At 38.7% G+C, this 25,240-nt stretch overlaps 1 protein-coding gene across 9 annotated transcripts in view; it reads right to left on the bottom strand.

The window, feature by feature from the left end:
- UNC79 (unc-79 homolog, NALCN channel complex subunit) overlaps window positions 1-18,797 on the bottom strand; it is a 320,681-nt gene extending 301,884 nt beyond the window's left edge. For 7 of the 9 annotated variants that reach the window (XM_045060452.1, XM_045060454.1, XM_045060457.1 and 4 more), the window contains exons 1-3: window positions 18,566-18,797; window positions 17,826-18,056; window positions 17,537-17,698 (exon numbers count right to left, since the gene is read on the bottom strand). The gene's annotated coding sequence lies outside the window, so the exon portion shown is untranslated. The remainder of the gene's footprint in view (window positions 1-17,536; window positions 17,699-17,825; window positions 18,057-18,565) is intronic. The other 2 variants (XM_045060458.1, XM_045060459.1) reach the window with 2 other exon arrangements.
- Window positions 18,798-25,240: the final 6,443 nt, after the last annotated feature.

Raw genomic sequence — 25,240 nt, 5'->3', positions numbered from 1 at the left:
CACACACACCACACACACAATATTACTCAGTGATCAAAAAGATGAAATCTTGCCATTTGCAACAACATGGCTGGAACTAGAATGTACTATGCTAAGCTAAATAAGTCAGTCAGAGAAAGACAAATATCATATGATTTCACTCATATGTGGAATTTAAGAAACAAAACAGATGTACATAAGGGAAAGGAAAGGAAAAATAAGATAAAAACAGAAAGGGAGGCAAACCATAAGAGACTCTTAAATACAGAGAATAATCTGAGGATTGCTGGAGGGGGTGAGTGGGGGGGATGGGCTAAATGGGTGATGGGCATTAAGGAGGGCACTTGTTGGGATGAGCATTGGGTGTTATATGTAAGTGATGAATCACTAAATTCTTCTGAAACCAATACTACACATATGTTAACTAACTTGAATTTAAATAAATACATATTTTTATATATGTTATTGAGAGTGTGTGTGTGTGTGCGTGTGTGTGCGTGGAAACGAAACAAGAATACATCAAGAATGGTTCCTATGTTTATTTCTGGTATAAGCAGCTGAAATAGAAACCATGGCATCTTAGTTTTGAGATTCAAGTATGATTCACTTCTAATCACATATCACTTTGATTCACTTATCACTTTGATAAGCTTAAATTACTTGTGTTATATTCCTAAAACTAGATCCTATCGCCTCCATGTTCAAAACCCTTAAATAGCTCTCTTGTACTTATAATAAAAAATGTTAAAATCTATAACATGAGGGGCGCCTGGGTGGCTCAGTCGGTTAAGCATCCAACTTCGCCTCAGGTCGTGATCTCGCGGTCCCTGAGTTCGAGCCCCGCGTCGGGCTCTGTGCTGACAGCTCAGAGCCTGGAGCCTGTTTCAGATTCTGTGTCTCCCTCTCTCTCTGACCCTCCCCCATTCATGCTCTGTCTCTCTCTGTCTCAAAAATAAATAAACGTTAAAAAAAAATCTATAACATGATCTATAGGCCATCTATGATTTGGCTCCCACCTATCCCGTATCATTTTCTCACAACACTCTGCCTCCTACCGACAACACATACAGTTATATAGTTTTCTTTAGTTCTATAAAATGTCAAGATCTTAGCCACAAAGGGTCTCCTGCATGATGTTCCTTCTGTATAAAATTTTAATTTCCTTCCCCACTCTCCACTTCTTTATCTTTTAGTACTCAAATTATATATCATTGTAACAAACATATCTTCAATGACTCCCCATCCCCAACTTCCATTAGGTCCCCTGGTTAGTCTTCATATCTTACCTGTGATAATATATTTAAGTTTACATGTTTGTCTCTCTCCCACTCTAGACTGAGTTAGTCTAGATTAACTAGACTAACTAACAGTGATGTCATTTATTTAATTCCTAAGATATATCCAGTACCTAGTACAATGTATAGTGTACTCAAATACTGAATGAATGAATGAATGAATGAATGCATACAGGAAGAAGAGCAGATGTGAGGGGAGAGAGATTTCAGGTTGGATATTTTTTTATGTTTATTTACATATTTTGATGGGGGGCCGGCCAGAGAGACAGGGAGATAAAGAATCTTAGGCAGGTTCCATGCTGTCAGTGCAGAGCCTCATGCAGGGCTCGATCTCACAACCCTGAGATCACGACCTAAGCCAAAATCAAGAGTTGGACACTCAACCGACCGAGCCACCCAGGAGCCCCAGGTTGGATATTTCTAATGTGAAATATCTATGCAATAGCCAAGGAGAAATGCTAGGCCAACAGATAGAACTATCTGGATTTCAGAAGAAAGATCTAGGATAGAAAGATTGATTTGGTAGTAATCAACAAGTCTATGGTAACTTAAGTCACCCAAAGGTATGAGAATATATAGACAGAATGAATTTTAAACATTTTTTAATGTTTATTCATTTTTGAGAGACAGAGAGAGAGACAGAGACAGAGAGTGCGTGTGTGTGTGTGTGTGTGTGTGTGTGTGTGTGTGTGGCCTAGGGGCAGAGAGAGAGGGAGACACAGGACCAAAGCAGGCTCCAGGTTCTGAGCTTAGAAGAAATTTTAAACAGAAGGGGAAGGGAGGCTAAAACTAAAAGGACAATCAAACTTTTATTCAACATAGTATTGGAAGTCCTTACCAGACCAATTAGGCAGGAAAAAAAAAAAAATAAAAGCCATTCCAAATTGGGAAGGAAAAAATAAAACTACTGCTATTTGCAGACAAATGATTTCATATATAGAAAACCCTAAAGACGCCATACACAAAAAACTATTAGAACGAATGAATGAATTCAGTAAAGTTACAAGGTATGAAACTAACATAAAAATCTGTTTCACTTTTATATACTAACAATAAACTATCACAAAGAGAAATTAAGGATAATCCCATTTATAACTGCATCAAAAAGAATAAAATACTTAGGAATAAAATTAACAAAGCAGATGAAAGACCTGTACACTGAAAACTGTAAGATACTGATAAAAGACACTGAAGATATAACTAAATAGAAAGATATTCCTTTCCCATGGACTGGAAGAATTAATACTGTTAAAATGCCCTATATTACCAAAGCAATTTACAATTTCTTTTTTTTTTAACGTTTATTTATTTTTGAGACAGAGAGAGACAGACCATGAACGGGGGAGGGGCAGAGAGAGAGGGAGACACAGAATCGGAAGCAGGCTCCAGGCTCTGAGCCATCAGCCCAGAGCCCGACGTGGGGCTCGAACTCACGGACCGTGAGATTGTGACCTGAGCCGAAGTCGGACGCTCACCGACTGAGCCACCCAGGCGCCCCGCAATTTACAATTTCAATGCAGTTTCTATCAAAACTCCAATGGCACTTTCCACAGAAAAAGAACAATCCTAAAATTTGAATGGAAGCACAAAAGATCTCAAATACTCAAAGCAATCTTGAGAATTGATAACAAAATTAGAGGTATCATGCTCCCTGATTTCAAACTTTATTACAAAGCTACAGTAATCAAAACACTGTGTTATTGGCATAAGAACAAACACATAGATCAGTGGAACAGAATAGAGAGCCAAAAAATAAATCCATGCATATATGATCAATTAATTAAAGACAAAGGAGGCAAGAATATACAAAAGAGAAAGGACAGTTTTTTTCCATAAATGGCATTGAGAAAACTGAACTGTTATATACAAAAGAACTTATACACCACTACCTTACAGTATACACAAAAATTAACTCAAAATGGATTAAAGACTTGAATGTAAGACCTGAACCCATAAAACTAGAAGAAAACATAGGCAGTAAACTCCCTAATATTGGTTTTGGTGATGACTTTTTGGACCTGACTCCAAAGGCAAGGTCAACAAAAGCAAACAAATGGAACTACATCAAACTAAACAGCTTCTGCACAAAGCAAACCATCAAGAAAATGAAAAGCAAACCTACCTAATGGGAGAAGATAATTATAAACAATACTTCAAATTAGGGGTTAATATCCAAAATATATAAAGAATTCATCCAACTCAATAACAATAATAACAACAAACAATCCAATTAAAAAACTATGGAGGGGTGCCTGGGTGGCGCAGTCGGTTAAGCGTCCGACTTCAGCCAGGTCACGATCTCGCGGTCCGTGAGTTCGAGCCCCGCGTCAGGCTCTGGGCTGATGGCTCAGAGCCTGGAGCCTGTTTCCGATTCTGTGTCTCCCTCTCTCTCTCTGCCCCTCCCCCGTTCATGCTCTGTCTCTCTGTGTCCCCCAAAAAATAAATAAACGTTGAAAAAAAAAATTAAAAAAAAAAAAACTATGGAGGATCTGAATGAACATTTTTTCGAAGAAGACATACAGATGGCCAACACTTACATGAAAAGATGCCCAATATCTAATCAGGTAAAAGCAAATCAACACGACAATGAGATATTACCTCATACCTGTCAGAATGGCTATTATCAAAACAAAACAAAACAAAACAAAAAAAATAACAAACATTGGCCAGGATGTGAAGAAAAGGAACCCTCGTGCACTATTGATGGGAATGTAAATTGGTGCGGCCACTATGGAAAACAGCATGGCAGTTCCTCAAAAAATTACAAATAAAACTACCATATGATCCAGCAATTCCACTTCTAAGCATTTATCTGAGGAAAATGAAAACACTATGTCAAGAAATAAAGGAGTAAACATGAATTCCCATGTTTATTGCAGCATTATTTACAATAGCCAAGATAGGGAAACAACCTGAGTGTCCACTGATGAATGAATGAATAAAGAAGATATGGTATATATACTTATGAGATGTGGTTATAATACATAGTATATATATATATATATATATATATATATATATATATATATAATGAAATACTACTCACCCATTAAAAAAAACGTGAAATCTTGCTATTTGCATGTGACAACATAGATGGACTTTAAGGGTTGAAGGTATTATGCTAAGTCAGACAAAAACAAATACTGATTGATTTCACTTATATGTGAAATATAAAAACAAATGAAACAAACTCATAGACACAGAGACGGATTGGCAGTTGCAGGGATGTGCAAAGAGGATCAAAGTACAAAATTCCAGCTGTAAATAAGTCTTGAGGATATTATGTATAGCATGGTGACCATAGTCAATAATATTGTATTGCATATTTGAAAGTTGCTAAGAAAGTAGACCTTCAGGGGCGCCTGGGTGGCTCAGTCGGTTAAGCATCCGACTTCAGCTCAGGTCACGATCTCGCAGTCCGTGAGTTCGAGCCCCGTGTCGGGCTCTGGGCTGATGGCTCAGAGCCTGGAGCCTGCTTCGATTCTGTGTCTCCCTCTCTCTCTGCCCCTCCCCCGTTCATGCTCTGTCTCTCTCTGTCCCAAAAATAAATAAAATGTCAAAAAATATATATTTAAAAAAAAGAAAGTAGACCTTCAAACTTCTCATCATAAGAAAAAAAAAATGTGTGACTCTTACGGTGATAAATGGTACCAGTGGATGGTTCCATCCATTGGCTTCCCAAATGGTACCATTACTGTGGTATCATTTCACAAAGTATACAATATTAAATCATTATGTTGTACAACTAAAACTAATATGTTATATGTCAATTATATTTCAATTAAAAAAGGAACATCAAATTGATAGGAGATAAATAAAAAGTGTGTGATACTATAACTGTGTGATACCATTGAGGAGATTATAGGCACATCTCATTTTACTGTGCTTCAAGTTATTTTGCTTTCTCAGATACTGCATTTTTTTATAAACTGAAGGTTTGTGGCAACCCTGCATCAAGCAAGTCTATCAGCACCATTTTTCCAAAAGCATTTGCTCACTTTGTGTTTCTGTGCCATATTATAGTAATCCTCACAACATTTGAAACTTTTTCATTATTATCACATCTGTTATGGTCATCTATGATCAGTGATCTTTGATGTTACTATTGTAATTGTTTTGGGGTGCCATGAACCATATCCATATAAGATGGAAAAGTTAATCGATAAATGTTGTGTGCTCCACTGATTAGCTTTTCCCCCATTTCTCTTCCCCATTCTCTTGGTCCTCCCTATTTTCTGACACACAACAGTATTTAAATCAGGCCAGTTAATAACCCTAAAATGGGTTCTAAGTGTTCAAGTGAAAGGAAGAGTTGCACATCTCTCACTTCATATCAAAAGCTAGAAATGATTTAACTTAGTGAGGAAGGCATATTGAAAGCTGAGATAGGCCAAAAGCTATGCTTCTTGCACCAGGTAGCCAAGTTACAAATGCAAAGGAAAAGTTTTTGAAGAAAATTAACAGTGCTACTTCAGTAAACACACAAATGATGAGAAAGCAAAACAGCCTTATTGCTGATACAGAGAAAGGTTTTTTGTTTTGTTTGGGGCTTTTTTTTCTTTCCTAATTTTTATTTAAATTCTAGTTAGTTAACATATAGTATAATATTATTTGCAAGAGTAGAATTTAGTGATTCATCACTTACATATTACACCCTGTACTCAACACAAGTGCCCTCCTTAATACCCATCACCCATTTAGCCCATCCCACACCCAACTCCCTCCATCAACCCTCATTTTGTTCTCCATCATAAAAAGTCTCTTATGGGTTGATTTCCTCTCTCTTTTCCCTCCTTCTTGTATGTTCATGAGTTTTATTTCTTAAAACTCCACATATAAGTGAAATCATATGGTATTTGTCTTTCTCTGCCTGACTTAATTTGTTCAGTGTAATACTATCTAGCTCCATCCACATCATTGCAAATGGTAAGATTTCATTCCTTTTGATGGCTGAGTAATATCCCATTGTATATACATACGACATCTTCTTTATCTATTCATCAGTTGATGGACATCTGGGTTCTTCCCATAGTTTGGCTATTGCTGATAATGCTACTATAAACATCAGAGAACATGTGACCCCTTCAAATCTGTATTTTTGTATCTGTTGGGTAAATACCTAATAGTGCAATTGTTGGATGGTAGGGTAGTTCTCTTTTTAACTTTTTTAAGAACCTCCATACTGTTCTCCAGAGTGGCTGCACCAGTTTGCATTCCCACCACCAGTACAAGAGGGCTTCCCTTTCTCCACATCCTCACCAACACTTGTTTCTTGCATTGTTAATTGTAGCCATTCTAACAGGTGTGAGGTATTATCTCATCATTTGTATTTCCCTGATGATGAATGATGTTGAGCATCTGTTCATGTGTTTGTTAGCCATCTGGATGTTTTCCAAAAAATGTCTATTCATGTCTTCTGCCCATTTCTTCACTAGATTATTTGTTTTTTAGGTGTTGAGTTTGGTAAGTTCTTTATAGATTTTGGATACTAACGTTTTATCAGATATGTCATTTGCAAATATATTCTCCCAATCCATAGGCTGCCTTTTAGTTTTGTTGATTGTTCCTTTCATTATGCAGAAACTTGATAAAGTCCCAATTGTTCATTTTTCCTTTTGTTTCCCTTGCCTCCAGAAATGTGTATAGTAAGAAGTTGCTATGGCCAAGGTCAGAAATTGCTGCCAATGTTCTCTTGATGGTTTTCTGTCTCACATTTAGGTATTTCATCTATTTTGAGGTTATTTTTGTGTATGGTGTAAGGAAGTGGTCCAGTTTCATTCTTCTGCATGTTGCCCTCCAGTTTTCCCAACACCATTTGTTAAAGAGACTGCCTTTTGTCCATTGGATTTTTTCCCATGTTTTGTGAAAGACTAATTGACCATATAGTTGAAGCTCCATTTCTGGGTTTTCTACTCCATTACATTGATCTGTATGTCTGTTTTTCTGTCGCCAGTACTATACTGTCTTGATGACTACAGCTTTGTAATATAGCTTGAAGTGTGGAATTGTGATGCCTCTAGCTTTGCTTTTCTTTTTCAAGACTGCTTTGGCTACTTGGGGACTTTTGTGGTTCCTTACAAATTTTAGGATTGTTTGAGCTCTGTGAAAAACGCTGGTGGTGTTTTAATAGAGATTGTATTAAATGTGTAGATTGCTTTTGTAGTATAGACATTTTAAAAATGTTTGTTCTTCCAATCCATGAGCATAGAATGTTTTTCCATTTCTTTGTGCCATCTTCAATTTCGTTCATTAAGTGTTTTATAAAAGTTTTCAGGGGCGCCTGGGTGGCGCAGTCGGTTCAGCGTCCGACTTCAGCCAGGTCACGATCTCAGGGTCCGTGAGTTCGAGCCCCGTGTCGGGCTCTGGGCTGATGGCTCAGAGCCTGGAGCCTGTTTCCGATTCTGTGTCTCCCTCTCTCTCTGCCCCTCCCCCGTTCATGCTCTGTCTCTCTCTGTCCCAAAAATTAAAAAAAAAAAAAAAATTTAATAAAAAAATTAAAAAAAAAAGTTTTCAAAGTACAGATCTTTTATCTCTTTGGTTATGTTTATCCTTGATATCTTATGGGTTTTGGTGCAATTGTAAATGGAATTGATTCCTTGATTTCACTTTCTGCTACTTCATTATTGGTGTATAGAGATGCAACAGATTTCTGCATGTTGATTTTGTACCTATTTGCTGAACTCATGTATCATTTCCAGAAATTTTTGGTGGAGTCTTTTGGGTTTTCTATATGAATATCATGTCATCTGAGAATACTGAAAATCTGACTTCTTCCTTGCCAATTTGGATGCCTTTTGTTTCTTTTTGTTGTCTGATTGCTGAGGCTAAGACTTCCAGTTCTGTTAAATAGTAATGGTGAGAATGGACATCCCTGTCTTGTTCATGACTATGGAGGAAAAGCTCTTAGTTTTTTTCCTTTGAGGATATTAGCTGTGCGTCTTTCATATATGGCCTTTATGATGTTGAGGTATGCCTCTATGCCTTCTTTGTTGAGGGTTTTTATCAAGAATGGATGCTGTATTTTGTAAAATGATTTTTCTGCATCTATTGAGAGGATCATATAGTTATTTTCCTTTCTTTTATTAATGTGGTGTATCACATTGACTGATTTGTGAATATTGAACCACCTTGCAGCTCAGGAATAAATACCACTTGATTGTGGTGAATGATTCTTTTAATGCACTGTTGGATTTGATTTGCTAGTATCTTGGTGAGAATTGTTGCATCCATGTTCATCAGGGATATTGGCCTGTAATTCTCCTTTTTATAGTGGGGGTCTTTGTCTGGTTTTGGAATCAAGGTAATGCTGGTCTCACAGAATGAATTTTGAAGTATTCCTTCCATTTCTATTTTTTGGAACAGTTTGAGAAGAATCAGTGTTATTTCTTCTTCTTTAAATGTCTGGGAGAATTCCCCTTGGAAGCCATCTAACCCTGGACTTTTGTTTGTTGGGAGATGTTTGATGATTGAGTCAATCTCTTTGCTGGTTATGTGTCTGTTCAAATTATCTATTTCTTCCTGTTTGTTTTGGTAGTTTGTGAGTTTGCAGGAATTCATCCACTTCTTCCTGATTTCCCATTTTTTTGGCATATAATTTTTCACAATATTCACTTGTAATTGTTTGTATTTCTTTGGTGTTGGTTGTGATCTTTCTTTCATTCGTGATTTTATTTTGGGGGTCCTTTCTCTTTTCTTTTTGATAAGTCTGGCGAGGGGGTTATCAAATTTATTAATTCTTTTAAAAAAATCTCTTAGTCTCATTGATCTGTCTTAATGTGGTTTGTTTGTTTCTGTATTACTTCTGGTGTTATCTTTATTATTTCCCTTCTTCTCTTGGCTTCAGGTTTTATTTGCTGTTCCTTTTCTAGCTCTACTAGGTATAAGGTTGAGTTGTATATTTGAGACTTTTCTTATTTCTTCATGTAGACTTGTATTGCAATATACTTGCCTCTTAGGACTGCCTTTGCTGCATCTGAAAGGTTTTGGACTATTGTGTTTTCATTTGCTTCCATGTATTTTTTTTAAATTTCTTCTTTAATTTCCTGGTTAACCCATTCATTTTTTAGATGTTCTTTAACCTCCATGTATTTATGGTTTTGCTAATCTTTTCTTGTGGTTGCCTTCAAGTTTTATAGTGTTGTAGTTCTGAAAATAAACATGGTATGATCCCAATCTTTTTGTATTTGTTGAGGCTGATTTGTGACCCAGTATGTAATCTATTCTGGAAAATGTTCCATGTGCACTTGAGAAGAATGTGTATTCTGCTGCTTTAGGATGAAATGTTCTGAATAGATCTGTTAAATCCATCCAGTCTAGCGTGTCATTCAAAGCCATTGTTTCCTTGTTGATTTCCTGTGTCGATGATTTGTCCAATGCTGTAAGTGGGGTGTTAAAGTCCCAAACTATTATTGTATTATTATCAATGAGTTTCTTTATGTTTGTGATTAATTGGTTTATATATTTGCCTGCTCTTGTATTGGGGGCATAAATATTTACAATTGTTAGCTCTTCTTAATGGATAGACCCCTTAATTGTGACGTAATGCCCTTTTTCAACTCTTGTTACAGTCTTTGGTTTAAAAATCTAGTTTGTCTGATGTAAGTATGGCTTCTTTGACTTTCTTTTGACGTCCTGGCATGATAGATGGTTCACCATTCCTTCACTTTCAATATGCAGGTGTCTTTAGCTCTAAAATGAATCTCTTGTAGGAGCATATAGATAGGTCTTGGTTTTTTATCCATTCTGATAGCCTATAACTTTGGATTGGAGCATTCAGTCCATTCACATTCAGTGTGATTATTGATTGACAGATATTAATTTAGTGCCTTTGTGTTACCTACAAAATTGGTGTTTCTGGTGATGTTCTCTGTTCCTTTCTAGTCTTTGCTGGTTTTCGTCCTTTTTTCCCCAAAAAGTATCCTTTAATATTTCTTGCAGAGCTAGTATAGTGGTCATGAACTCCTTTAATTTTTGTTTGTCTGGGAAACTCTTTATCTTTCCTTCTATTCTGAATGATAGATCCCAAAGATCTAGCTAACATAATTTATGAAGGTGACTACACTAAACAAGATTCTCAAGGTAGACTAAATAGCTTTCTATTGGAGAACATGCCATCTGGAATTTTCACAGCTTTCAAAGCTTCAAAGGATAGGCTGACTCTTCCCTTGTTAGGGACTAATAGACCTGGTGACTTTAAATTGAAGCCAATGCTCATTTACCATTCTCAAAATTCTAGGGCACTTAAGAATTATGCTAAATCCACTCTGTCCATGCTCTATTCTATAAATGAAACAAAACCTGTATGACAGTACATTTGTTTACAAGATGGTTTACTGAATATTTTAAGCCCACTGCTGAGCTCTACCACTCAGTAATATTTCAAAATATTACTACTCATTGCATGCTACAGAGAAATCACTTGTGAAAGAGTCAATCAGTGAGGCAAACTTCACTGTTGTCTTATTTTAAGAAATTGCCACAGCCACCCTAACCTTCATCAATCACTACTCTGATCATTCAGCAGCCATTGATATTGAAGCAAGACCCTCCACAAACAAAAGATTATGACTCACTGAAAGCTTAAATGATGGTTAGTATTTTTTAACAATCACGTATCTTTTAATTAAGGCTTATACACTTGATTTTTAGACATAATGCTATAGCACACTTAACAGACTACAGTGTAATGTTAACATAACTTTTACATGCACTAGGAAACCAAAAAAAATGACTCTCTTTATTGTAGTGGTCTGGAACCAAAACCCACAATATCTCCAAGGTATGCTTATACACTTAGCTATAATCAAAACACATTGTGTCCATGAATCAAAATTTGGCAGCAGATCTAGAAGCCATTAAGGGGAACCAGTGAACAGTAAGTTGAGAACTACTTGTCTCTGAGAGTTAGACTCACCTCAGAGCATACCATAGTCTTCTGATTCCCTCTTAATTCATAATTAATGGAGAGTTAACCACATTTTGGCTTTCTATCTCAGGCCTACTCTGCCTATGCTCAACAAAGCCTGCATGATAGCATGGTTTACTGAGTATTTTAAGCCCACTGTTAAGAATTATTGCTCAGAAAAAAATTCCTTTCAAAATATTACAGCTCATTGACAATGCCCCTGGTCACCCACAGCTTGGATGGAGATGTACAAGGAGATTACTGCTTTTATGCCTGCTAACAGAATATCCCATCCATACTGCAGCCCATGGATCAAGGAGTAATTTTGACTTTCAAGTCATTATTTAATAAATACACAACACAAGCCTACAGTTGCAATAGATAGTGATTCCTCTGATGAATCTGGGCAAAGTAAATGAAAACCTTCTGGAAGGTATTCACTATTCTAGATGCCATTAACAACATTCATGATTCACAGGAAGAGGTCAAATATCAACATTCACAGGAGTTGTGAAGTTGATTCCAACCCTAATGGATGACTTTGAGGGGTGCAAGACTCCAGTGGAGCAAGAAACTGAAGATGTGGTGGAAATAGCAAGAGAACTAGCATTAAACGTGGAACCTGAAGATGTGACTGAATTGCTACAACTCTCGATGACGTTTTAACAGATGAGGAGTTGTTTCTTACGGAGAGGCAAAGAAAGTAGTTTCTTGAGATGGAATCTACTGCGGGTGAAGATGCTGTGAAAACTGTTAAAAAGACAACAACAACAAGACTATTACATAAACTTCATTGATAAAGCAGTGGCAGGGTTAGAGAAGAATGACTCCAATTTTGAAAGAAGTTCCACTGTGAGCAAAATGCTGTCAAACAGCATCACATACTACAGAGAAATCATGAAAGGAAGCGCCAATCATTGGGGCAAACTGCAGTGTTGTCTTTTTAGAAACTGCTCCTGCCATTGTAAACTTCAGCAACCAGCACCCTGGTCAGCAGCCATTCAATACCTGAGGCAAGATCCTCCTCGCCAACAGATTTTGACTTGCTGAGAGTTGAGATGATAGTTAGCTTTTTTTTTCTGCAGTATTTTTAAAATTATGTACACTGTTTTTTAAGATGTAATACTATTGAACACTTAATAAACTACAGTGAAGTGTAAACATAAATTTTATATGAGCCAGGAAATCAGAAAATTCATTTGACTCACTTTATTGTGTTGGTCTGGAACCAAACCCCTAGTATCTATCTCTGATGTATGCCTGTATTTCAAAAACAGACTAAATAATATCAAATACTGCAAAAAGATAAGGACTAAAAACTGTCTACGAGATTTAGTGACAAAACCACTGACTTACGATAGCAGTATCAATGGAATGATAGGAACAGAAATAGATTTTCAATTACAGGCTAACATCAGTATATTTTGGCTTTAATTCCAGACCACCACAATAAAGCAAGTATCACAATAAAGCTACCAAAAACTTGGACACTTATGTTAAAAGAGGGATGTTAGGGCCTTTTCTTCTTTTTTAAAGGCTGGAAGCTGAGCATATTTAAATTATCTGAGATAGAATCAATAGAGTAAGAAATCAAATTTAGACAACTTCTAGAGCTTTATATCCCAGAGGAAGGATGTAGGACCCAAAGCACAGGCAAAGGGATTCAGCCTTAGAATGGTAATTCCCCTTCTCTGCACTAAGAGGAAAGATGGGGAGAATTCTGTTACATTTGTAGATGGAGGGGGGGCAACAATTAAGGAACAGTTTCAACTTTCTCTGTGAATTAGAAAATGAGGTAGTCTGCTAAAATTGGGTAGAGAGCTAATAGAATAAAAAGTTCACATATACGAGATTTAAATTAGTCACTACCCTGAAAAGTAAAGGAAAAGAGAAAAAAATTTTAGGAAGCATTGTGGGATTATGAGTATGGAAACAATGAATTTCTAATAGCACTAACCGTGTGATTCTATGATTTCCTCTGCAGCACTTGCCCAAGCCAAAATTGAGGGACTATGACTGATCCATGGTTTGTATTTTGAAGAGTACAATGAGCAAAAATAAAATAAAATAAAAGGGCAAATAAGTTAAAGGTATTGGCAATAGAACACTTAAATGAAAGTAGACAAGGAGGAAAGGCTGGGTAAGTAAAAAAGAAAAAAACTGCAAGGTCCTAATGGAGAAGAATCGAGTGGAAATCTAACTAATGCCAAGTAAAGGTGTGGTGGGAACAATGTAGTGATAAAGCTGAGTAGAGTGAAGGCTGACATAATGTAGATGACATTTGAGAAGTGATTTTCCCCATTGAAAGGCCTACCCAAATATCATATTGTATGCACTTGTTTATGGATAAATTATAAATAGGATCAATTTTATATACTTATTATTAAATCTTAAATACTTTTAAATAATACTTGATTTATAAAATTTAATTCTTATTAACTCAGGTTACCATTAAAAAAAACCAAATGCCCTGTTCACATGGTAAGCCACAAAATACTTCAATAATTATGTATTGATTTGAATAAAGCAAAAAGCTAAAAATTCCTGGTCTAGGTCAACCTGTTAATTTTACAGAAAAGGAAACAGGATTCTAGAAGTGAAGTGATTTACCCAAATTCAGCAACTTGCCATAGCAACAGAACTTTAAAAATAAATGGAACTTTTCAGAAAAATGTTTCCTGTATTGAAAAATAACTCACTCCTTATCCTTCTAAATAAAAATATTTCATAATTATCAACCTTTCTTTTAAGAATCTCAGAATATTTGTCACAAATATTTTATCATGCTTAAAAATTACTGTGTTCATCATGCTTATAAATTAAAATATTACACAATTCATAAGCCCTTGCCTAATACACAATTTCTATGAATTTCTTTGCCAAAAATTATCAAGGAAAAATTGATCTGCTCAGTCAACATAAATGATACATTTTATTTACACTGCTGATTGAAGTTATTTCATTTCTTTTATAATCTTTCTCAACATAGCACTACAGCCATTACTAGAAAAGATGAATTTGGCAAGTGAGATGAACCTATTTGTCTTACCAGCAGTTTAACCACTCAATTGGTATACAAAAAACAAACAAACAAACAAACAAAAAGCTCAGAATATGTGCCAGGCATTGAGTTATGCACTGGAAAAAACAAGATAGGAACTATCTTCCATAGATAATAGAGGCTCACTAAGTACCTGGTTATAGGAAGGAGCAATTTCAGTCTTCTGATTAAATATTTTGACTTATCCACTATGCTACACCTAAAGATTAAAAATATTACATGTCACTCTACCTCAAGGAATTTTAAATCTGGTGGTGGAAATGAGACAGACAGGCATTATACATACCCACTAATTTGTTAACTGTATCAGATGCCAGAATTTTATATCCAACTGGATGTTGGCCAATAGAGTATTCATCTGGGAAATGGACAGTGAAAGTTCTAATCCACCAATGATATCACTATCAAAATATTTTATAATTTTTGCAGTTTTCCCTGTCAGTTTCACGAAGATCATTACTTTATTATCAAATCTCATTTTAAGTGAAGAAGTGCACTACTTCATTTATTCCAAGTCAAACCCACATTTTTTAAGCTATTCCACAAAAATCCAACCTCAAGGGATGGTTTCTCCAGCCTTACTTCTTCCCAAAAGAACATCCTGCAAATTCTTAAAATTACAAAATAAGAATTTCCAAAATGATTCATAAATGAGAGCAAGACCTCCTCTTAAGAATAATACTTAATCCCCATTATTTGTAGATTCCATGTCTGCAAATTCTCCTACTCACTAAAATTATTTTCAAACTCAAAACCAATGCAACACTTTCACATCATTCACAGACAGAGTGGCAAGAAATTTGAATCATGCAGTGCTGAGGTCGAACAATGACAAGTTCTGCCTTCTTGTTCCAGCTCTCATTCTGGAATACTGTAAATTAATGTCCTTCCCATAGCCTATTTGGTCTCACTTTTTTATAATTTTGTCCTTTTTTGTAGATGAATTCCCTGTTTAAAATGGACCCCATACATAGTGTTTAAATGTTGTGACAAGGCTCACAGGAACCTAATGTGTTATTTCTCCTAGGAGCATTGGTTCCAGATTCACTAATTCAGTGTTCATGGTGACTATTATAGAGTATAACTACCCCAAATAACAAATGTGACACTTTCATGCATTGAAAGTTAAATAACGTGACAGGGCAATAGAGTTCACTCATCAAAATGAGCTACCACTTCCCAATACTGAGCATTATTCCATGAGAATAATGTCAAATAAATGGTTCAGAAAATAGGTGCTAGAGTTCTAGAGAAGAGATTCTTTTTTTTTTTTAATGAAGTTTATTTTGAGCACACATGGCGGAGGGGCAGAGAGAGAAAAAGAGAATCCTAAGCAGGCGCTGCAATGTAAGCACAGAGCCAGATGCAGAGCTCAAACTCACGAACCACAAGATCATGACCTGAGCTGAAGCTGGATGCTTAACCAACTAAGCCACCCCAGTGCCCCTAGGGAAAAGACTGTTATTCCTATAGTTGAATAGTTTCCCCAGCCAGGACAAAGGTAGACCAGTCTTCTGTCATTAGCTGTAACGTATACAGGCAGGTATCAGAAGCTTAAGCACAAAATCATCAGAATCAGAAAAGAAAAAAGTAAGTTCAAAATGGGCAGCAAGTTCAAACATGGTCTTGGTGAATACAAGAAACCGAAATAGAGCCTGTGTCCTGATGGGTCAGAGTTCTTTAAAGGGCCTAAGAGTGGGTTTGACACGAGTGAAGAGAGAATGTAAGCTTAAGTGGGTAAGATTTCAATAAGCCACTGTACTCATACCTTTAAATTTTAAAAGTATCACACCCTTTTCATGGTTTCCTCTGAAAAATTATTTTACCCAATTGTGACCGTTTAATTTTGTGTTAGCTAGGCCACAGTACCCAGATATTTGGCCAAATGCTATTCTCGATGTTTCTGTGAAGGTAATTTTTGGACAGGATTAACATGTAGCTCAGTAGACGTTGACTAAAGCAGATTGCCCTCTATAATGTGCGTAAGCCACATCCAAGCAATTGAAGGCCTTAAGACAAATACTGACTTTTCCTGAGAGTTCAATTTCACCAGCGACTGACTGCAGACTCAAACTGCAACTCTTTCCTGAGTCTCCAGCTTGCCAGAGACTCTCTACCTTGCAGATTTTGGACTTGCTAGCTTCCACAGCTGTGAACCAATTCCTTCAAATCAATTAATCAATCTCTCACCCTCTCCCTATATATATATATATATATATATATATATATATACACATACATACACACACACACACACACACACAAATTGTCGCAGTTTCTCTGGAGAAATCTAACACACCAATATAAATTTCAAAATGCAAGTACAATATTGAAGTAATTAGAATGCAAGTCCCCCATGTCCTACAAAGGCAGAGATCTATTTTCGGTTCATTGACCTTGGACAATACCTGGCACATCAACAAATGCAATACTTGCTGAATGAATATTAGTAAACATATATTCTCTTAATAACTTCTATCTATTGATTACTCTGTTTCAGGCACTATGCTAGAAAGTGTCTTGTCTTTGTTCAGCGTTTTATTCTCCCACAATATCCCTTCAAGAGACCAATTTTAAGTTCCCTTTACATACATAGACAAGGAAACAGTCTGAGTTTAGGTCTGTTGCCCACAGTCACAATAATTGGCAAAGTGAGCTAAAATTCAAACAAATGTACATATGATTCTTCAAACCTGACTTACAGAAAATAACAAAATCCATAAATAAGGAGAGGTACAAATAAAGTACAAAGATAATTACTAAATCCCAGGCTGTAGAGGCAAACTTAAGACAATAAAAAGTTGTATTTATCCCAGTGGAAAGTCAAGTCTGGATCTCACTACTAAAAGGGGCAGTACCAGGGCTGGGTGGCTCAGTGGGTTGAGTATCCAACACTTGATTTTGGTTCATGCCAGGATCCCACGGTTGTGGGATCCAGCCCCATGTCAAACTCCACGCTGAGCATGGAGCCTGCCTAAGATTCTCTCTCTCTTCCTCTGCTCCTTTCCCCCTGCTCATGCTGTCTAAATAAAAATAAAATCAGGGTGCATGGCTCAGTCAGTTGAGCATCCGACTCTTAATTTCACTCAGGTCATGATCTCACGGTTCACAAGACGATACTCCATGAGGAGCCAGGAGCCTGGAGCCTGCTCAGGATTCTCTCTCTCCCTCTGTCTGCCCCTCCCCCACTCTCTCTCTTTAAAAACATTTTAAAAACAAGTAAAAATTAAAATAAATAAATGAAGGGGGAAGTACCAATGGAACATTAAAAATAGTAAGAAGAATCATTTAACTTACATTACTTACTGCTACATTATCTAATCTTTTAATGTTGATGCCGCTAGATACGTGCATTCACTCCCATAAAATACACTTGATGGCGTGACCGCCGCCATCCCTGACCTTCTGTTGCCGTTCTTCTTATTCTATTTTTCATCATGAAATTCTCATCAGCTTTCACTGTCAAGAAAATAATCTGAGATCACATACCGTGCATGAATGCTTCAACTTTATTCAACATTTGGAAATGAGTCTACAAACTCATCTGCATGTTACGCACAGTACTAAAAAACTGCAAAATATTTACCAAAAACACACGGTTGTGAACTGAATACCCACAATGGCTGCAGCGTCAGCCCAGCTAAACGCTTTTCCTCCTTGAAGCAAGCCACCGCTTTTTCTGAAAGCTCCTCGGGTGTTAACGCAGCTCCACAGCTTCCTCCACCTACGCTCTTCTGAGGTCGCTCAGATTGCTCAGCACATACCCGCTCGGTGCTAAGAAGGTCGCAAAAACCATCACGAGCGCAACGGCGCTGTCCTGGGAGAGAAGACGAACAGCGCTGTTAATGCCTGCGGCTCCCCGGGCCAGTCCCTCGCGGCCGAGCAAGATCCGCGTCCACCTGCCGACGAGTGTGGCTGTTCTGCGACGCGGGCCTGACGAGGCCTGAAACAGGACTTCCTTTCCTAGATGACCCAGCTTCAACCTGAGAAGCAAACACCTCTTTCTTCTTCCGCCCCCCCCCCCGCCCCCCACTTCCCCACCTCCCCACCTTTCCGACCGCTGCACCCTGGATCGCAGGTGCTGCCCAGGATTCCCCGCGTTGGCGGGCAAGCAGCCGGCGAGACGACGTTCGACGGCGACGGACACCGCGCGGCGCAACGACGGCTCTGCCCGTGCCCTCTGCGCACTTCCCGAGGCCTCCCCCGACCGCCAACGGCCGCCCGTCACCGACGTCCCCCGCTCATCCCCGTCCGTCGCGGCGCTCCCGCCCCGGCTGCGCGCCCCTCGCCCGCCCCCGCCGCCGTGAGGCGTGGGCCGCCACTCACCACAGACGACTTGGGGTGCTGGCGGCGGCGGGACTCCGAGCGGGCCAGGCGGCGGCCGGGTTGGAGCCCCAATTGGGTCACACGGCGGCGGGGAAGTAGGCGAAGAACGAGCAGGCGGGGCACGGCGTCCGGTGAAGCGAAGCGACTGGAGGCTGAGGAGACAGCGAGCGCGAGAAGACGTGAAGCGCGGCCCGACGGCTGGAGTTTCCAGAGGACTGATTTGCGCAGGCGCCCGGGGCCACAGGGGAGACCTCCCCACCGGCTCCGCCCCGCCCCTGCCCCGCCCCTTCCGCTCAGTACTCTACTAGTACTCTACTAGGCTCCGCCCATACGCCTACTCTTTACGCTCAGCCGGTTATGCTCAACCCCCACCCCCACACACGTTCGCTTCAGTCCCCAACCGTTTTCCCGGGCGTTCCACCCGGATTACCCCTCATCCCTGTGCCCGTGGACTCAATGTCTCTCACCTGTTCGCCCTGCTCAGCCCCTCCAGCCCCACGTTCAGTGTTTCTCAGTGTTCTTCTGGGTAAGGCGAGACACTCAACCCCCTTCACTTACTTTCCGTTGTGTTTCTGCCCTCTCAATGGGCATTACTTCTCATTGGCAGAGGTTATAATATATTCTGTTCTCTAATGCTAGTTATGTTTCCCATTTATTGTCTGTAAATTAATTCTCAAGAATTATCTCCCTTGTGCTGATAATACAACAAATATTCATGGTAGGCTCAAATAGAGCCATCCCAGTAGCAAAGGTGATGTCGTCACTAAACTTGTAGCTCTTGAAGGAAAAATGGAACTTTTTTTTTAATGTAATGCTGTAATAAACCTTTACCCATTCTAAAACGATGCAGTTTCTTCACATATTTTAAGCCTATTACACAACTAGCATTCAAGGATTTCCTTTAATTGCCCAATTCCTGCAAACTGATTATCTTCCTATTTCTTAGATTGCTATTTCATTTTCCTGTAACATCTCCTTAGGCAGTTCTTTTAGGAGTGGTCTGTAGGTGATAAATTTCTTAAGTCCTTGGACATAAAAAATCTTTGCTTTGCTCCCCACTTACATGTTAATTTGTCTGGCTATATCTAAGCTCAAAATCATTGTCCCTCAGAATTTTTAAAGCATTATTCCTTGTGTTCTAGTATAAAGTATAACTGATGAGAAGTGTGATGCCAGTACATTTCTCAACTCATTTTTTTTTTCCTTTGAAATCTTTTTAAGAGTCTTGTCTTTAGGCTTGTGAAGTTTCTCCAAGATATGACTAGATACAGGTCGCTCTTCATTCATATGGATTAGTACTGGGTGAAGACATGGATCTTTGGCTCTGGGAGATCTACTTTTTCTTTACTTTTAATCTGAAACACCTATTAGATGTATGTTGGCTCTTCTTTATGGGTCATCTCTGTCTCAACTTTTCTCTTTTGTTCTCTTGTTTTACATTCTGGGAGAGTCCTTTGATGTTTTTCCTCTAGCCTTTCTGTTGAGATTTTCATTTTAGAGTTACATTTCTAACACTTATTAAATATTTGGGGTTTTTAGAGTCATCTATTATATTAATATTTTATAGATGCACTGTCTCCTCATTTTTCTGAGAATATTAATTTCAACTTTTTTTAAAGTTCACTGCTATCCCATGAACAATTTCTGTTTCTTCTAGGGTGAATTCTTATTCATTTTGGTCCTGAGATTTTGCACAACTCTCTTCTGGCCCATGGTTGTCCTTTTGTGTTGACGAATATGAGGAGCCAGATGAATTACTTGGGTTGTTTTCTATCACCAGTCCCTTTCCAAAATGAAAATGCTGATTACATGATCTATGTGTGCAAGCTGACTGTCAACCGGTGGGAAGGAAGACTTCCTCTCTCACCCCCATGCCAAAGGAAGGTTCTGCTCTAGGCTTTCCAACTGCTCCTATCCAAGGACATAACATGATTTCTTTAGAAGAATTTCTCTATAGCCACTACCTAGGACACTGCCAAAATATGCACAAAGTTGGGGGAGAAGAAGAGGAACAGCAAACCCACACATCCTTTCCACTCACTGTTTTCTATCAGTTCCCTTGAACTTGTGCCTTTCCTCCCACTCCGGGTCTTTGTAGCTCATCATTTAAGTAGCTGAGATGCTATGGAAAGCATCTCTGTTGTTCCCTGCAGCCTCTTGTGTGCTAAGAGCTATGGCTCCTTCTTCTCTGCTTTACCAATCGATAAGATCACATTTACCTTCAATCTTAGGGAAATTCACCAAAACTACATTGCTGATACAGCCCTGCTCCTCCACCTCTTATTTCACTCATGGATTCATTTCCTCTTGTACTTCTTTACTGTCATTGTAATGGGATTTCAAGAAGAAGGATTGATAAATACAGAAGCTCTTCATCTGCCTCAAAGTGGATGCCCCACTTGAGTCATTGGGATTTACTAAATGTCATAGGAAGCCACTAGAGTTTCTAAACAGGGACAATGTGAACTGATTTCCATTTTTCAATGATCACTCTGGCTGCTCTGTGGAGAAATATGGAGTGAGAGGTCAGTGCAGTCATTGATGCCCGCTAACCACATGTGTTATCCAATATGACATCTATCAGGCTTATGTGGCTTCTGAGCCCTTGGAATGTGGCAAACACTGCTGAAGAACTGAATTTTTGGTATTATTTAATTTAATTTTAATTTGAAAACTTGATGACTGATTCAGTTATTGAAGAACTTCTATATTGGGAAAAACTTGGATATTTCAATCTACTTTTTCAGCTATACTTTTTATGAAGTCTAAATATAGATGAAGTGTTTTGGATGAAAACTTAGCATCCAAATTGAATTGTGACTGTAACTGCTAAATACAAAAATTTAGTGCCTTAGTCTGTTCAGGCTGCTATAGCAAAGTACCACAGACTGGGGGGCTTAAGTAATAAACATTTCTTCCTCATAGTTCTGGAGGCTGGGAAGTCCAGTATCAAGGTATAGGCAGATTTGGTGTCTGGTGAAAAGTCACTTCCTGGTTCAAAGACAGCTGTCTTACGTGTCCAAACATGGTAGAAGGGGCATGGGAGCTCTCTGAGACCTCTTTTAGAAGGACACTAATCCCAAGGAGCTGGGGTGGCTCACTGGTTAAGCATCCAACTCTTGGTTTCAGCTCAGGTCACAATCTCACAGTGGTGAGATGAAGCTCTGCATCGGGCTAAGCACTGGACGTGGACCCTGCTGAAGATTCTCCCTCTCCCTTTACCCCTCCCCGCCCACATGCCTGTGTGTGCCCTCACATGTGCTCTCTCTCTGTCTCTCTCTCTCTCTCAAAAATAATAAATAAATAAAAATAAAATAGGGGCACTAGTCCCATTGGTGGGGGCTCCACCCTTATAAGCTAATCACCTCCCAGAGGCCCCACCCCAAATACCATCTCGTTAAGAGTCAGAATTTCAACATATGAATTTGGGGGAGGGGAATACAAGCACTGAGTCCATTGCATTTAGTAAGAAAAAAGAATGCAGAATATCTCGGGGCACTTTCGGTGGCTCAGTTGGCTAAGCATCCAACTCTTGATTTAGGCTCAGGTCAAGATCTTATAGTTTTGTGAGTCTGAGCCCCATGTATGTAGGCTGACCATTCAGAGCCTGCTTGGGATCCGCCCACCCCCACCCCTCCCCTGTTCAAGCTTTCTCTGTCTCTCTCAAAATAAATAAATAAACTTAAAAAAAAAAGAATGCATAATATCTCAGTAATAAAGTTTTTATATTGATTACATATTTTATATGATTTAATTTTAGGTATATTTGGTTTAGAAATACACTATAAATATTAATTACACCCATTTCTTTTTATTTCTTTTAACATGGCTATTAGAAAGCTTAAAATTACACATATAGTTCACACATGTCTTGGACAGCTCTGCTCTAGAATTTTGTCCTGATCAATTCAGGTCCTGAATGAAAGTGCCTGGCCACTTCCCTAACCTCATCTCCCTATCTCCACTCTCCCCTTTGCTGATAGTGCCCAAGTCACCCTAGCCTCTTGTATCCACCTAGCTTTTTCTACCTCGCTTGCTTGTCCCTGCCCAGAAAATCTCCCCCACACATTCTCACAGCTCACTCCCTTACATCATTCAGTCCTTGGACTGCCCTGCAAAAAACAGCTCTGACCCTGCTGCCAACTGCTCTCTTTCCCCTTCTCTGCTTGATTTTCTTCATGGCCCATAAGGATCATCTGAACGTATACGTTTTGTTTGTTAATTGTGTGTCTCTTTTGCTAGGAGGTGAGTATCACAAGGGCAGGCGTCTTGTCTGACTTGCTTACCAGAACACACTCCAAAGAGCACCTCACACATAGTAGGTACTCAGTAAATCTTTGTTGAATGAATGAATGAATGAATGCTCATACCTCTGTGCTCTCTTTTCCTTTCCCTACTAAAGACACTGTCTGGAGAGAGTGGAGGATTAAATGCTGAGGGGAATTATACCCTCTCCCACACAGCAGAGGCTGACAAAATAGGCAAGGAAGGGACTGGATTGTGAAAAGAGAGAATGAACGCACGTGGGAAATTTAGATAGTGGTCATCTCTTTGTAGCCATGAGACTAACCATGGGAGAGCACGGCTAGACAAAATATATTGATGTATGACTGTTCCCAGATGTTTCTTTCCTTCTACGGACCAAAGAGGACTCTAGTTTTGCCCACTCAATTTCATCCTCTACTTTACCCTCCAAGAAAGGTGTCAGAAATACCTTTTGAAGATACCTTTTGAAGATACTTTTAGGAACAATCTTCCGAAGAGTCGAAAAGAAAGAAGTGTGAAGAGTCCTACTTTGTGAGTAAAGTAGAAAGAAAAATGAAGGAAAATTTTGAGAAGGATTGCTGTAGTCCGTGTGTCCCCCTTAGGATAGCTGAAAAAATTGAAATGGAAACTTGTAATTTTGAAATTGTTTCTGGGTCACAAATTCTAGGTCTCAACTGACATATCTGAACCTAGACCACATGGTTGATAACTATAAAAGTTACATACATTTAGATCATTTATATTAAACATAAATAAATGTAATTGATAAAAAGCAAAAGTTGTCAGATTGGATTTTTTTAAAAAAGATCCAACTATATACTGTCTAAAAGAAAAACCATTTTATTTTTTAATTTTATTTATTTTGAAGGAGAAAGCGAGCACAAGGGGGGAGAGGCAGAGAGAGAGAGAGAGAGAGAGAGAGAGAGATTATCCCAAGCAGGCTCCACGTTGTCAGTGAGGAGCCCGACGTGGGGCTCAATCTCACAAACCGTGAGATCATGACCTGAGCTGAAATCAAGAGCCACACTCTTAACCAACTGAGCCACCCAGGCACCTCAGAAACCCATTTTAAAGATGAAGATAGAGAGAGACTAAAAGTACAATGGTGGAAAGAGATATTGCATGCAAATAGTGCTTACAGAAAACTGGAGTGGCTATACTGTCAAAGTAAATATCAGAGCAGAGGATATAGCACAGATGAAGGGAGAACAATTCATGAGCCCCACATTGGATGCAGAAATTACTTAAAAATAAAATCTTTAAAAAGGAACAATGAGCCATCTCCTTACACCTGTTAAAATGGCTATCATTAAGCACCTATGCAGCTCGGTCAGTTAAACATCTGACTCTTGATTTTGGCTTAGGTCATGATATGCAGGTCATAGGATCAATCTCTGAGCTGGGTGTGGAACCTGCTTAGGATTTTCTCTCTCCCTTTCCCTCTGCCACCACAGCTCACATGTGTATGCTCTGTCTCCCTCTTTCTCTCAAAAACTAATAATAATTTTAAAAATGGCTACCATCAAAAAGACAAAAGAAAATAAGCATTGGTGATAATGTGAAGAAAAGAGAGCCCTTGTGCACTGGTGGTGGGAATGTGAACTGTTGCAGCCACCATGGAAAACAGTATGGAGGTTCCTGAAAAAAATTAAAACTACAACTACCACATGATCCAGCAATTCTGGGTATTTACCCAAAGGAAATGAGAACAGCAATTTGTAAAGGTCTTTATCTGCACTTCCATTTATTGAAGCATTATTTATAGCAGGCAAAATATGGAAACAACCTAAGTGTCTATCAAAGAATGAATGGATAAAGAAGATGTGATACACACACACACACACACACACATACACACGTACACAATGGAACATTATTCAGCCAATAGAAAGGAGGAAATCCTGCCATTCAGAACAACATGGATTGAGCTGGAGGACATTATGCTTAGTGAGATAAACCAGGCAAAGGAAGACAGATACTGTATGATATCACTTACACCTGGAACCTAAAAAAGCTGAACTGGTAGAAACGTAGAATAAAATGGGGGTTACCAGGGGATGGGAGGTAGGGGGGAAAAATTATCTACCACAGTCAAGTGGGATTCATCCCTGGGCTGCATGGCTGGTTCAATATCTGCAAATCAATGTGATACATCCCATTAATAAAAGAAAGGATAAGAACTACATGATCCTCACAATAGATGCAGAAAAAGACATTTGACAAAATACAACATACTCTCTGGATAAAAACCCTCCAAAAAGTAGGGATAGAAGGATCATACCTCAAGATTATAAAGGCCATATTCGAAAGACCCACATCTAATATCATCCTCAATGGAAAAAACCTGAATTCTTTCTCCCTAAGGTCAGGAACACAAGGATGTCCACTCTCACCACTGTTATTCAACAT

Source organism: Felis catus, chromosome B3 (genome assembly GCF_018350175.1).
Source record: "Felis catus isolate Fca126 chromosome B3, F.catus_Fca126_mat1.0, whole genome shotgun sequence".
NCBI lineage: Eukaryota > Metazoa > Chordata > Mammalia > Carnivora > Felidae > Felis > Felis catus.
The sequence above is the reverse complement of the archived record's forward strand: the minus strand, read 5'-3'. Positions and strand labels throughout refer to the sequence as shown.